This window comes from Gekko japonicus, unplaced genomic scaffold, assembly GCF_001447785.1.
Source record: "Gekko japonicus isolate JY-2015 unplaced genomic scaffold, Gekko_japonicus_V1.1 scaffold1840, whole genome shotgun sequence".
In the NCBI taxonomy this organism is placed as follows: Eukaryota; Metazoa; Chordata; class Lepidosauria; order Squamata; family Gekkonidae; genus Gekko; species Gekko japonicus.
This window is the reverse complement of record NW_015172610.1, coordinates 217,207-230,773: the sequence shown is the minus strand read 5'-3', so window position 1 is coordinate 230,773 and position 13,567 is coordinate 217,207.

Here is a 13,567-nt window from a genome sequence, read left to right as displayed (position 1 = left end):
AAGGAATCTACAAACTATAGGAGAAAGTAAAGAAAACCACTACAAACTCAAGAGATGGTGGTCATACTTAATGCTTATAAAATTAGCTTTTAGCTTAAAGTTCGATTAGAGTTCATTGGATGTGGTCAACAAGTACAATCTTCATACATATTAGAGATAAAAACACCAACATATCTGTCTTCTTAAAAAGCAATATAAGAAATGATTAACAAATGTTAGAACGGATGTTAAGGACTGTGATAACTATTTTTTTCCTTTTTCATTCTCAAATGATAACTTGTTTTGGGGGCTGCCGCCCCAAGTTTAGAATCTGAGTCCTCATCATAAGACGTCACTGCTCCTTCTTTTTCACTTCCCTTGATGCTGTTGCCTTCCTCCTCTTCTTCTTCTCCTGCTGGACTATTATGATGCTGTAGAAACTCATGTGCCTTTTCAACAGAGTCAATTCTTTCCTTTTTATCTTTGAATTTAAAGATTATGCCTTCGAGCACGATCCATCTGTAGGGGATGTTGTTTTTCTGTAAAAATAAAGCCAAGTCTCTAAATTTCTTTCTTTTCTTTCTTATTTCAAACGGAATGTCCTTCAAAAATGTTATTTCTTTGTCCTTGGTTTTCAAGTTAACTCCATTTATCACTTTGAGTATTTGATCATCTCGCACTTGTCGTCTGGGGAACCTCACCATCACTTCCCCAGGCAGATTATTCTTTCTTGTAAATTCAGAATACAACCTAAAGATTGTATCTATTTTGCTTTGTAAAGTACCCGCTTTAATATCTGCCGCAAGGTCTAAGGAGTCACACATAATCTGTTTCAGATTTTCTCCCATCTCCTCGGGGATCCCTTGAAATCTAAGGGTACAGCTTGCCCTTTCCATTTGCAGCTGTAACAAATGAGACTCATCAGCTGATCTATTTTCCTCCATCACCTGCATTTGTTTTTTAAGCTTCTTGGTGTTGGTATCCACCTCTTTAATCTCTTGATGCGTTTGCTCTGCTTTTTGGACATCTCAGTCATCTGCAGTTGTTGAGTGTCAAATTTTTGGTGCAATGATGTGACTTGTTCCAGCACAGGGCGCAGTGCCTCAGTCACCATCTTTTGAAGATCTGTAACTGTGTCCTGTCTAGGGATAGAACTCGCTGGGCTAGCACTTCTGCAAAATCACGGAGGGAGGGAGGGGTTGGCAGCCGATTAGCTCAAAAAATATGGGTTTTGCTTGTAGATACAGAATGCATACAGAATTTGTTGTTCAGTTGCACAGTCGAGTCCGACTCTTCGCGACCCCATGGATCATCTCCCGCCAGGCCCTCCTGTCTTCCGCCGTCCTCTGAAGTTTGCTCAACTTCATGTTTGTTGCATCTATGAGACTGTCTAACCAACTCATCCTTTGCCGTCCCGTCGTCTTTGACCTTCAATCTTTCCCAGCATCAGGGTCTTCTCCAGTGAGTGCTCCCTTCTCATTTGGTGGCCAAAGTATTTGAGCTTCAGTTTCATTATCTGGCCTTCCAGGGAACAGTCAGGGTTGATTTCTTTGAGGATTGACTGATTTGTTCTTCTTGCAGTCCAAGGGACTCTCAAGAGTCTTCTCCAGCACCATAGTTCAAAAGAATCTATTCTTCGGCTCTCGGCCTTCCTTATGGTCCAACTCTCGCAGCCATACATGACTACTGGGATTAGCATTGCTTTGACCATTCGGACTTTTGTTGGCAGGGTGATGTCTCTACTTTTTATCATGCTGTTTAGGTTCGCCATCGCTTTCCTCCCAAGGAGCAGGCGTCTTTTAATTTCATGGCTGCAGTCACAGTCTGCGGTGATCTGGGATCCCAGGAACGTGAAGTCTGTCACTACTTCCACAGCTTCCCCTTCTATTTGCCAAGGAGTGATGGGGCCGGATGCCATGATCTTAGTTTTTTTGATGTTGAGCTTCAAGCCCACTTTTGCGCTCTCCTCTTTTACTCTGAGCAAGAGGCTCTTTAGATCCTCTTCACTTTCAGCCATTAGAGTGGTATCATCTGCATATCTGAGGTTGTTGATCTTTTCCCCAGCAATCTTAATTCCCGCTTGTGATTCATCCAGGCCAGCATTTCGCATGATGTACTCTGCATATATATTAAATAAGCAAGGTGACAGTATACATCCTTGTCGTACTCCTTTTCCTATGCTGAACCAATCAGTTGTTCCGTATCCGGTTCTAACTGTCGCTTCTTGGCCCTTATACAGGTTTCTCAAGAGACATGTGAGGTGGTCTGGTACTCCCATCTCTTTAAGGACCTGCCATAGTTTGTTGTGATCCACACAGTCAAAGGCTTTAGCATAGTCAATGAAGCAGAAGTAGATATTTTTCTGGTACTCTCTTGCTTTCTCCATAATCCAGCGAATGTTGGCAATATGATCTCTCGTTCCTCTACCTCTTCGAAACCCAGCTTGTACTTCTGGTAGTTCTCTATCCACGTACTGTTGAAGCCTAGCTTGTAGGATCTTGAGCATGACCTTGCTAGCGTGTGATATGAGTGCAATTGTGCGATAGTTTGAACATTCCTTGGCATTGCCCTTCTTTGGGATTGGAATGTATACTGATCTTTTCCAATCCTGTGGCCACTGTTGCGTTTTCCAAATTTGCTGGCAAATGGAGTGCAGAACTTTAACAGCATCCTCTTCTAAGACTTTGAATAGCTCAGCTGGGATACCATCACCTCCACTAGCTTTGTTGTTAGTAATGCTTTCTAAGGCCCATTTAACTTCACATTCCAGGATGTCTGGCTCGAGGTCAGTGATTATACCGTCGTGGTTGTCAAGGACATCGAGGTCTTTCTTGTATAGTTCTTCTGTGTATTCTTGCCATCTTTTCCTAATCTCTTCTGCTTCTGTTAGGTCCCTACCGTTTTTGTCCTTTATCATGGCCAGCTTTGCATGGAACGCTCCCTTGATTTCTCCAATTTTCTTGAAGAGATCTCTAGTCCTTCCCATTCTATTGTTTTCTTCTATTACTTTGCACTGTTCATTCAGGAAGGCCTCCTTATCTCTCCTTGCTGTTCTCTGGAAATCTGCGTTCAGTTGGGTAAATCTTTCCTTTTCGCCTTTGCCTTTCGCTTTCCTTCTTTCCTCTGCTATTTGTAAAGCCTCATCAGAAAGCCATTTTGCTTTCTTGCATTTCTTTTTCTTTGGTATGGTGGTGATTGCTGCCTCCTGTACAATGTCACGAACCTCCGTCCATAGTTCTTCAGGCACTCTATCTATCAAATCCAGACCCTTGAATCTATTCTTCACCTCTACTGTATATTCATCAGGGATGTGATCTAGGTCAAACCTGAATGGCCTCATGGTTTTCCCGATTTTCTTCAGTTTAAGTCTGAATTTTGCAATGAGTAGCTCATGATCTGAACCACAGTCAGCTCCAGGTCTTGTTTTTACTGACTGGATAGAGCTTCTCCATCTTTGACTGCAAATTATATAGTCAATCTGATTTCGGTGTTGCCCATCTGGTGATGTCCATGTGTAGAGTCGCCTCTTAGGTTGTTGGAAAAGGGTGTTCGCTATGACCAGTGTGTTCTCTTGACAAAACTCTGTTAACCTTTGCCCTGCTTCATTTTGCTTTCCAAGGCCAAACTTGTCTGTTATTCCGGTTACCTTTTGACTTCCTACTTTAGCATTCCAGTCCCCTATGATGATGAGGACATCATTTTTTGGTGTTAGTTCTATGAGGTGTTGTAGGTCTTCATAGAACCGGTCTACTTCAGCCTCTTCTGCATCAGTGGTTGGGGCATAGACTTGGATTACTGTGATGTTGAATGGTTTGCCTTGGAATCGGACAGAAATCATTCTGTCATTTTTGAGATTGTATCCCAGTACTGCCTTTTGCACTCTCTTGTTGACTATAAAGGCCACACCATTTTTTCTACGAGATTCCTGGCCACAGTAGTAGATATAATGGTCTTCTGAGTTAAATTCACCCATTCCTGTCCACTTTAGTTGACTGATTCCTAAGATATCGATGTTCAGTCTTGCCATCTCATTTTTGACCACGTCAAGCTTACCTTGATTCATAGATCTTACATTCCAGGTTCCTATGCAGTACTGTTCTTTGCAGCATCGAGCTTTCCTTTCACCATCAGACACATCCACAACTGAGCGTCCTTTCGGCTTTGGCCCAACCGTTTCACCCCCTCCCAGCCACGGGCTCTGGCACGCGTCTCCTGGAGCTCCAGGAGAATGCAGCTGCCACGGCGAGTGCCAAAACAGGAAGTCTGCCTTGGTTTTATCTTTATGTGTTATATGGTTTCATAAGTCAATAACGGTTTCATTGTCAGGCTGGGATCCAGGAGAACTGAGCAAAGGGATGAAAAGTTTTCTTCCATCAAAGTTGACTTCAACTTCCCTTCAACTGGATAGTTCAATGAAAGTTCTTCGACATAACCTTCTAATTCTGTCTACGTTTCTTCCAGACTGGCTTTTTTTTTTTTTTTGCTGAGGAGGTATGGTAGGTGTTAATTACCAATAGCACTTCTGAGATGAATTGGAGATGAACTGTCATAGCTTGATGTTTAAAAGCAGACCATGATGTACAACTTGTTGCCAAAGATGTAGATATCAGCATGCTTTGGCCACCTTGTAGTCTCCCGGGACCTAGGCCAGGGGTTGCCTCTACTTTGAAGGGTTGATAGCCTTCTATTTCAAGGTCTTTTATCGTTCAGGTTTCATGGATCAAAATAATATCATATTGTCTTTGGAAAAAAGATTTCTCGAGGTCAATGCACCGTGCCCAACCTGCAATATTCCATGTTGAAATAGACTTCCAGTTGATGGTGGCGCGCTAGCAGACTCACCTCCCGGACCTCCTGGGGGTGAAGCTGCGCTCCAGCCGAAGGAGGGGGTGAGCAGGCTCATTAACCCCCCCAGGGAGCCGGTGAAGGAACCCTGGCCATGGAACTTATAAAAGGTTGCCTCTTCGATGGCGGAATGCCAGAGAATTGAGGGGGACTCTTCGTTTCGATGGTTCTCCATGCTGAGAGACCGAATGGACTTAAGTGACGCCGACCGGGGCAAGCGCAGGAGATCGAGCGTCAGAAATGAAGCCGAAAACGAGGTCGGAAGACCAATTATGAACGTGAGTCAGTTTTAAAGCATCTGCAAAGGAAAAAGATAGCTTCCCACCCCATTCCACTGAACGGGAAAAAGGCGAGCGGGGGAGGGACGGCTCCCATGCGCATGAACTTTTCAGCGTTTAAGGGGGGGAGCGGAAGAAAATGCGAAGGAAACTGTCTAGAAGTACTTACCAAAGCGAGTTTAAGCGTTCAAGCGTACATTCAGAGACTTTTTTAAAAATTGTAAAAGTAAACAAACAATAAAGATGGCAGGGAAGAAGGACAAAGAAAAACTTTTGAAACCGAAAGGGACTGAGAGCCCGAAACTGGAAGTTACCAGTGAGTTGGCTAAGACCATAGCAGAATCCATGTGCCCCCTGCTGGAACAGCTGAATAACTTCAAGGAACAAATTTCAACAATGACTCAATGTATCACCTCTCAGCAAAATCAGATAAATGAGACATTGCAAATGATGAAACAACAGGTGAATGAAGGTGAATGAAGGTGAATGAAGTGGATGCAACGACTCAAAAGGTGAAGAAAAAAGTGCAAAAGCTGGAAAGGAAACAAATTTCCATGGAAGATCAGCTGCTGCAATTACAAATGGAGAAGGCTAATATGATCCTTCGCTTCCAGGGCATGCCAGAGAATAAGGGAGAGAATCTTAAAGAAGTGATGTGTGAATTACTAAAATCAAGGATAAAAAAGAAAAGATTGACTCTGTTCTGAAAGCTCGGAAATTTCTAAGGGTCCAGTGGGGAAGGCCAGAGGATGGGAAAAAAGAAGAGGACAGTAAGTCTAGTGGCGAGCTGGACTCGGGTTCTTCCGGAGAGGACTCTCTGGCAGAGCAAGGGGAAGCAGCTCCAAAAAGTCCTTACAAGTTGCGGAAGAGACGGGGAAAGGAGAAGTGAAGGTTGAAGGACTCTGATTTGTGCCTTTGAGAACTTTGAAATGGGATGATTGAGGGTACTGTTCTTAGACAGTTAAGATTTAAAGAAAAGGGTAAAAAGTATTACAAATGTTTGACTCAGTTTGTAATGACATAAAAGAAGGGAAGACTTGATGTAACTAAGCTATTGATGATCTCCTCTCTTGGGTTTTTAGGTAGTAGTGGGTTTCTTTACTTTATCCTGTAAATGTAGTTCCCCTCCCTTTTTTCTGTGTTAGTTTTGTAGTCTTATAAAAAGTAATAAAAAATCCCCTCCGGGGGCTTAAAAATATTCCATGTTAAAACAACAGTCCTGCAAAGTAGATTGGGCTGAGAGTATGTGAGGTCACTAACCAGTTTTCCATGGCAGAGTATGGATTCAAACACGAGTCTCCTAGATCCTAGTCTGGAAAAATATTCCATGTTAAAACAACAGTCCTGCAAAGTAGATTGGGCTGAGAGTATGTGAGGTCACTAACCAGTTTTCCATGGCAGAGTATGGATTCAAACACGAGTCTCCTAGATCCTAGTCTGACATTCTAATCCTTACACAACACTGACTCTCAATAAGTATGCACTGTAAAACTCAGAGAGGAGTTGGATCTAATTTTTTTAAATGCAGGAATTGCAATATTTTATAGCTTTAAAATCAGTCGACTTTTGTGCTCAGTCTGTCAGTTACAACTTTTGTTCCTGAGTTATTTTGAAGAAGTGATTGTATTTCATCTGCAGTCATATGAATAGTTAGTACTATTTAGATTTGTCTTGTGCAGTATTTTTAACAACTTTGGCATTAGAACATGACCATTTCTTAATGTTTGATGATCTTTCAGTAAATTGTTCGTATCAGTTATTTCTTGACATTTGAGACCTTGACATTGTTTTTGTTCTTAGTCAAAATATTCAAGGTATTATTAATTATTATTTTGTATAGCTTTTATTAATATCTTACAGCATTTTGACAGAGGAATCAAATGAAGATTGGGAGTAGCCATAACTGAATGACTGTTAATATTACAACAAGCAGATGCATCCAGTGATTTCTATGGTATCCAAAGATTAACTCACTTGGGGAGATTCAGATACATCTACATCTTGTACATTTCCCTTACACTGATGCCCAAGTACTTTGGACAGTTTTTGTAGTATTCTAAATCAATCTGTGTTCACTAAAAGAATCTAAAAAATATCGCTTCTCAGCCTTTTGGCTAAATTTATGTGTATGAATCTCAGAAACAGATTATTTGATTGGAAGCAAAGCATTCTGACTGATTTCAGTTATTTATACAATTGTTTCAGAATGTCAAAATTGGGCTTTTACAATCACAAAATGAGCCAAGAATCTTGTGGAACTGCCTTTTGCAGTGCACTGTTCTGTGTAGTTAATAGAGCTCTGATTGAAGTCTGGTAAATAAATGGGTCTTGCCTTGGAACTTTGTGTGAGACCAAAAGTAACATTTGTACATCTCTTAGTCTATGCAAGACCAATTTTGAGAAGCTGCTTCTAGAAGTACTATTAATAGAAATACATGCTTCTACAGTAATTATAATTTCCATTGGTATTTCCTATCTAATTATTTTTTTGGAGCTGTTTTGGTTCTTTTGAATCTACAGGCAAGTAATGCAACATATCCCAACAGTGGAAAGCCAACGTATTTATGTTAAAGAATCGACATCCTAAAGGGTGTCATGAACTTAGAATTTAAATCTTTTTGAAAAAGAAATTACTGTTGGTGATAAACTTACTTGAAATGACAGCTCAGAGAGTAAAACCCCGCTTGCTTTCTGAAATATGGCATGAAGTAGATAAATATGTTGTAGTATAAAGAATGTGACAGTATACACATAAAACATAGGGCATATATCAGATAATAATGATTTACAATAAAAATGTAAATTGCAGCAAAGCTATATTGTAGCATCTGCTTGAAATTGCTTCTGTGTGTTGACTGCTTATACAGTGAGCCATTGTGCAATGTACTTTGTACCATTTTTGAAGGAATTCTCAGAAATAAATGTCACAATTTTGACTGAGGACTCAGGTCAGACTTTTGTTAGTTTGCTTATTATAAAAAATTAAACTTACTTAATAATGTCAACAGACACATTTTTATCCAGGTGGCCAGACATTTGATGCCCAAGACTTTGAAACAGAAGTCATATCGGGGGGGATCGCAGTTCCCCTGGGTGAGGTACGGGGGGCGGGGCACATGAGGAAGCCCCACCCCCTGCTTCCGGCCACCCCGCTTCCGACCCTCATTCAGCCAGGAGGAGGCAGGAGAAGAGGGGGGGTAAGTTGCTTCCTCCCTGCCTCTCCCCACCCCTGCCTGCCTGGGGCCAGGGAGGGCCTTTGTGGGGCTTCCTTGCACTCCCACCGGCCTTGGAGCTGCAAGGCCGCCGCTGGCGGCCGGTACCGTTGGGGGCGGGGTGTGTGGCCTTATGACACACTTCCAGTGATGTCAGGGGGTGTGGCCTTATGACGCACTTCCGGTGATGTCAGGGTTTGTGGCATATGCTAATGAGTTATGCTAATGAGTTCCCCTAGCTCTTTTTCTATGAAACGACCCCTGCTTTGAAATATTTCATCCAACTCTCTACAGATCGATGATACTAAAATTTGTAATTCAAGAACATTAACGGTTAAATAGTGTGGATGTACCATTACTGTAAGGATATTACACTTGCTGTTTCAGGATGCCACCATTGTCACTTTTATGTAACAGAAAAAAGGAATTGTGAGAAGCTGCTATTGAGAAACAAATTAATTTCTAAATGATTTCTTTCCCTGGCTAGAACTGTGAACTTACACTGCTGCTTAATTTGAGATCACCTTCAGGATACTAACAACATCTTTGTTCTGAACAGTTGTGCAGCAGAACAACAAATCCTTCATTATGTTGAAAGATGTAAAAGTGCCTTAGGCACATAAAGTATTCTTAATCTATTTTACTGTGGCTGTAAAGGGCTTTTTTTGTTTTTTGCTAATAAGCAGTGGCAGGTAATTCATAAACCTAACAGTGGGATAATCCCTGTCATGTTGATAGTTCTATATAAAGATGGTAAAGGAATGGTAAATATAGTGTTTTCAGTCTCCATGAAGCATGTAATTCCAGTTTGGATCTTGCTTTTTCTGTAAGGCTGATTTCTCTGTAAGAGTTTAAGAATACATTTATGCTAATTAATGCTGTATCTTGATCTCATCCTCTAACAAAACATAACTATGCCTGTAGAAAACTATAATGGCAATAGAATTAGAATTTCATCTGTGAAAAACATTGTAATAGACATCCTACGACGCTTATGCTGTTTTAATTGGATGTTTAGCTCTAGGGATGTTCATAATTTATTATAAAACTTTAAAGTTAATAAAATCAGCTGGGAGGAAGCTGTACTTAATCTCCTTGATTATACCATAATGGCTAAAATCTTAATTTGATTTTTTTTTCATCTGCTAACAATGAAAGAAAGAGAAGAGTGACAAGGAGATTGTGCTATCTGTGCCTCACTGGAGTTGCTCCTTGCATATGAGTGTGTGTGTGTGTGTTGTACGTGTCCAAGAAAATTAAATTTGAGCTGAGGTTAAATATACTATTTAATGGAATGTACTACTGTATGCTGAACAGGCTGACCTCTGGGGGTGGGTAAGGATCCTAAAGAAAATTTTATAACTCTGAAAATCTTATAAACTTTGTCTTGTATCTGGTTTATCTGCTATTATCCTGTCATTGGCCCCAGTCACACGGGCAGGAAACTGCAGAGGAGAAGCATGGCTGTTTGCCCTGGGGCAAACTACTGCGCAGTTACGTGATCAGACCTCCTGTGGAGGTCCTGTGGAGGTACCGTGGAGGTTCCATGGCAAGGGAGAGGTGCCGATCACAGGACAAGCCGACGCACAACGAAGAAGCGTGCGCCACGGCAAACTGTTTTTTATTTTTGTGTACATGACAAATGCGCATGCTCCGTTGGGTGCGCATGCGCATCCACAGAGACTTGGACAAAAAAACACACCTTATTTGCAAGGGGACATGGGCGGGTGCCGGATGCCACCGGAAACGCGATCAGACGCCCGCCCTTGCCCCGCAGTTTCCGGAAACTAGTACCTCCAAGGTACTAGTTTTTTGCCACGCAGTTTCGGCTGGAAGCCTCGGTTGAGCCACGGTAGTGCTACGCTTCCCAGATGTGCTGGTGAGATCACGCCCGGAAACTCCGTTTGTTTTCCGTCTCACTTGTGTGGCTTCTGTTACGTGTGACCGCAGCCACTGTTAAGGAGATTACTATACATTGGCTTTTATTTTAATGTAATGTTGTGAATCTGTTTTGCATATACATGTTCTTTTGGTCTAGGCACAAGAAAAGGAATGGTTAATTCAAAATTTTGAATGTGTATAACTCAGTTCCAGTGAGCCCAGTTTGGTGTAGTGGTTAAGTGCACGGACTCTAATCTGGGAGAACCGAGTTTGATTCCCCACTCCTTCACTTGCACCTGGCTGGATGACCTTGGGCAAGCCGTAGTTCTGATAAGAGCTGTTCTTGAAAAAGAACAGTTTCTGTCAAGAGCTCTCTCAGCCCCACCTACCTCACAGGGTGTCTGTTGTGGGGAGAGGAAGGGAAAGGTGTTTGTAAGCCGCTCTGAGACACCTTTGGGTAGTGAAGGGTGGGGTATAAATCCAATCTCTTCTTCTTCTTCTTCTTCTTCGACATTGACCTAGAGACTGGATGAAAAAGTGGAAGGTATTATTTAGAGAAGAATCAGTTACAAAGCAAAGACGCCTTGAATCCATGTTTCCTACCAACTATAATAAATTTGATATATTGAATTCTGACATCCTTGTCCCTGAAACCACCAGTGAAACCTCTAAATAAAAAAAGCTAAAAATTGATTTACAATAAGGGAAGAAAACTTTTGATTCTTTTATTAATTATACCATTGAAAATATGGTGGATGAAGCTTTCTTAAGCTTAAAACAAAGGCAGCAAGACTTATCTGATGCCTGTATACCAAAGCTTTCAGTAAGAAATTTTCCCTTAAGCTCTGACATTAAATCTCAAGGAGCGCAAGCTAGTCTTTGCTTATATAATTAATCCTGGTTAAATGAATGCACTGTATCAGCTGATTATAATATGCTAGCTTCCCATACATTGTTAGCAGCAGAAACTCTTCAAAATATTTTTAATACATTAAAGGCAATGAGTAAAAAACTAAATGCTTTACAATCAGCATATTTAATTATAGTTATGAAACCTTGTGTTTCAACTAAAAAAGCCATGCCCATTTTAGAGTCCAGCAAATTTATAAATTATTTCCAGTCTACAATGGATCTTTCTTTGGAACCCAATAAAATTTTAGTACGAAGTGGAGAGCTGTAAGATTAATCAATCTTGTTTCAACCTATTCCCTGCTTCATTCTCCAAAGCATGAAAGGGTTATTCTTACTTTCTATTCTGGCAATCTTTCCTGGCAAATCTTTGACACTGAAGGGCTTCTTGCCAAGTATTTATTTTATTTATTAATTCAATTTATACCCCACCCTCCCCACAAGCGGGCTCAGTATGAAGTCCTCCCCACTCATGTTTTTAAACAAAAAGAGGCCTCTCAATTTAAATTATTCCTATACTGTATTGGCTTCAGGAAATCACTCTCAGCAGAAAAGTTCAGACCAGCGTTCCATTAAAGACAATAGTTTCAATCTTCTGGGATTATCTACAACCTTGGACTTAATTGATATAGATGGAGAGACTTATTAGGATCTACTGATGTACATCTACAGGTGGAACAAGATTCCCTGCTATCGAAACTAGGGTTACTTAAAAAAATATTGCAGCTGGATCAAGTAAAAAGGGATGAATAACTTATATCTTCTTGCAATCTCTTAACAGTAGTCGAGGCTAGGGAAAATGAATATAATAAAGAGAGCCACTCGTCTTCAGAATATAAAATAGTGGACCCTTTGGTTGATACTTTAAAAGTACCACTGACAATCCATACTCAACCTTCAGTGTCTCTAGTAACTCCCAAATTAAACCAAAAGGGGACTTCATCCAAACAAGTTCAGTCCATTCCATTAACCCCAAAAGTTAGAATTTCAAATGTTGCTGTTGCAAGAGAGGATAATGACTTTTTTAGAACTGATCAGTTAGAGAAACCTTTGGAATTTGGCCCAATGTTAGTTGGAATGCTGCTGGACTAAAGAGAGACCTTAAGGATCTTGGAAATTTTACCTTATTTTCAGAAATTCAATTGTTTGATGATCTGGGAGATATGGGCTTTAGAAAATATTTCTCTAACACGTTTTATTTCCTATTCTGTAACTGCTCAGAAAACTAAAGGATGTTTTAGCAGTGGCATAATCACATAACCCTCACAGAAATATACCTAAGAAAGGTTAATTTCTTTTGCCTCCAATGATATTGCTATTGCTATTCAGATAATAGTTAATAAGAAACCGGTAATTCTGGTTAACATATACCTTCCTCCCCATACTACACAAGGAGAAATAGATGATCAATGGGATTTACTAGAATGTTATACATTAAATTTGCAATCAAATCGTCCTGGTGCAATATTCATCCTTGCTGGAGATTTCAACACTAGGATTGGTAACAACAGTAGTGTCACCTGTAAATCTGAGGTATGGACTGTCAAAGCATCCCGTTTATTAAATCCCCCCATCATATTTCTAAAGACCTTCCAATTATAGGCCAATTAGCCTGCTTCCTGTATTAAACAAAATATATGCTGCCTTTTTAATGAATAAATTGAAAGAATGGATGGAAGAATACAAAATAATTTGACAATAGCACTTTGGCTTATGGAAAGGCTATAAATACATACAACATTGTTTGATCTTATATTAAAACTAATGGAGAATCTATATTCGCTGCCTTTGTTGATCTTAGAACAGCTTTTGATTCTGTACCCCATACTTGTTTATGGGAAACGTTAAACTCCATCTCTATTCCTAAACAGCTATAGGCCCTGATTAAGAATTTATATACTGGGAATGTTCTACTGTTAAAAAATCTTCAATATACATTCATCTCCAAGATCAATAAGAATCAAAAAAGGTGTACAACAAGGATGTGACTTAGCTCCACACTTATTCAATTTATACAATAATTTCTTCCCAAATCTGCAAAATAATACTCATGTACCATATTTAGCAAATTAGCCAGTATAAATGCTTTTATATGCTGATAATTTAGTTCTCAGCTGAACCTCAATTGACTTGAAGAAACTCATGAATGTTTTCTGTGTGTTTTGTGCTCGAAAGTTGCTGACAATTTTAGAGGGAACAGAATGGGTAATGAAAAAGTGCTCGAAAGTTGCTCACAATTTTGCCAAAATAAAGATCTTGAGATTCTCTAAGACACTTGAAGGAACATTCCTGGCAAATTTATGGAGAAACTATGGAGAAATTTATGGAGAAGTTAGACAGTTTAAATATTTTGGTGTTATATTTAATTATGACTTATCCTGGAACTCACATATAAATTCTGTTATAAGAAAGACTCAAACGACACTAGCCATTCTCAAGAAATTATTATATACCAAAGGTGGC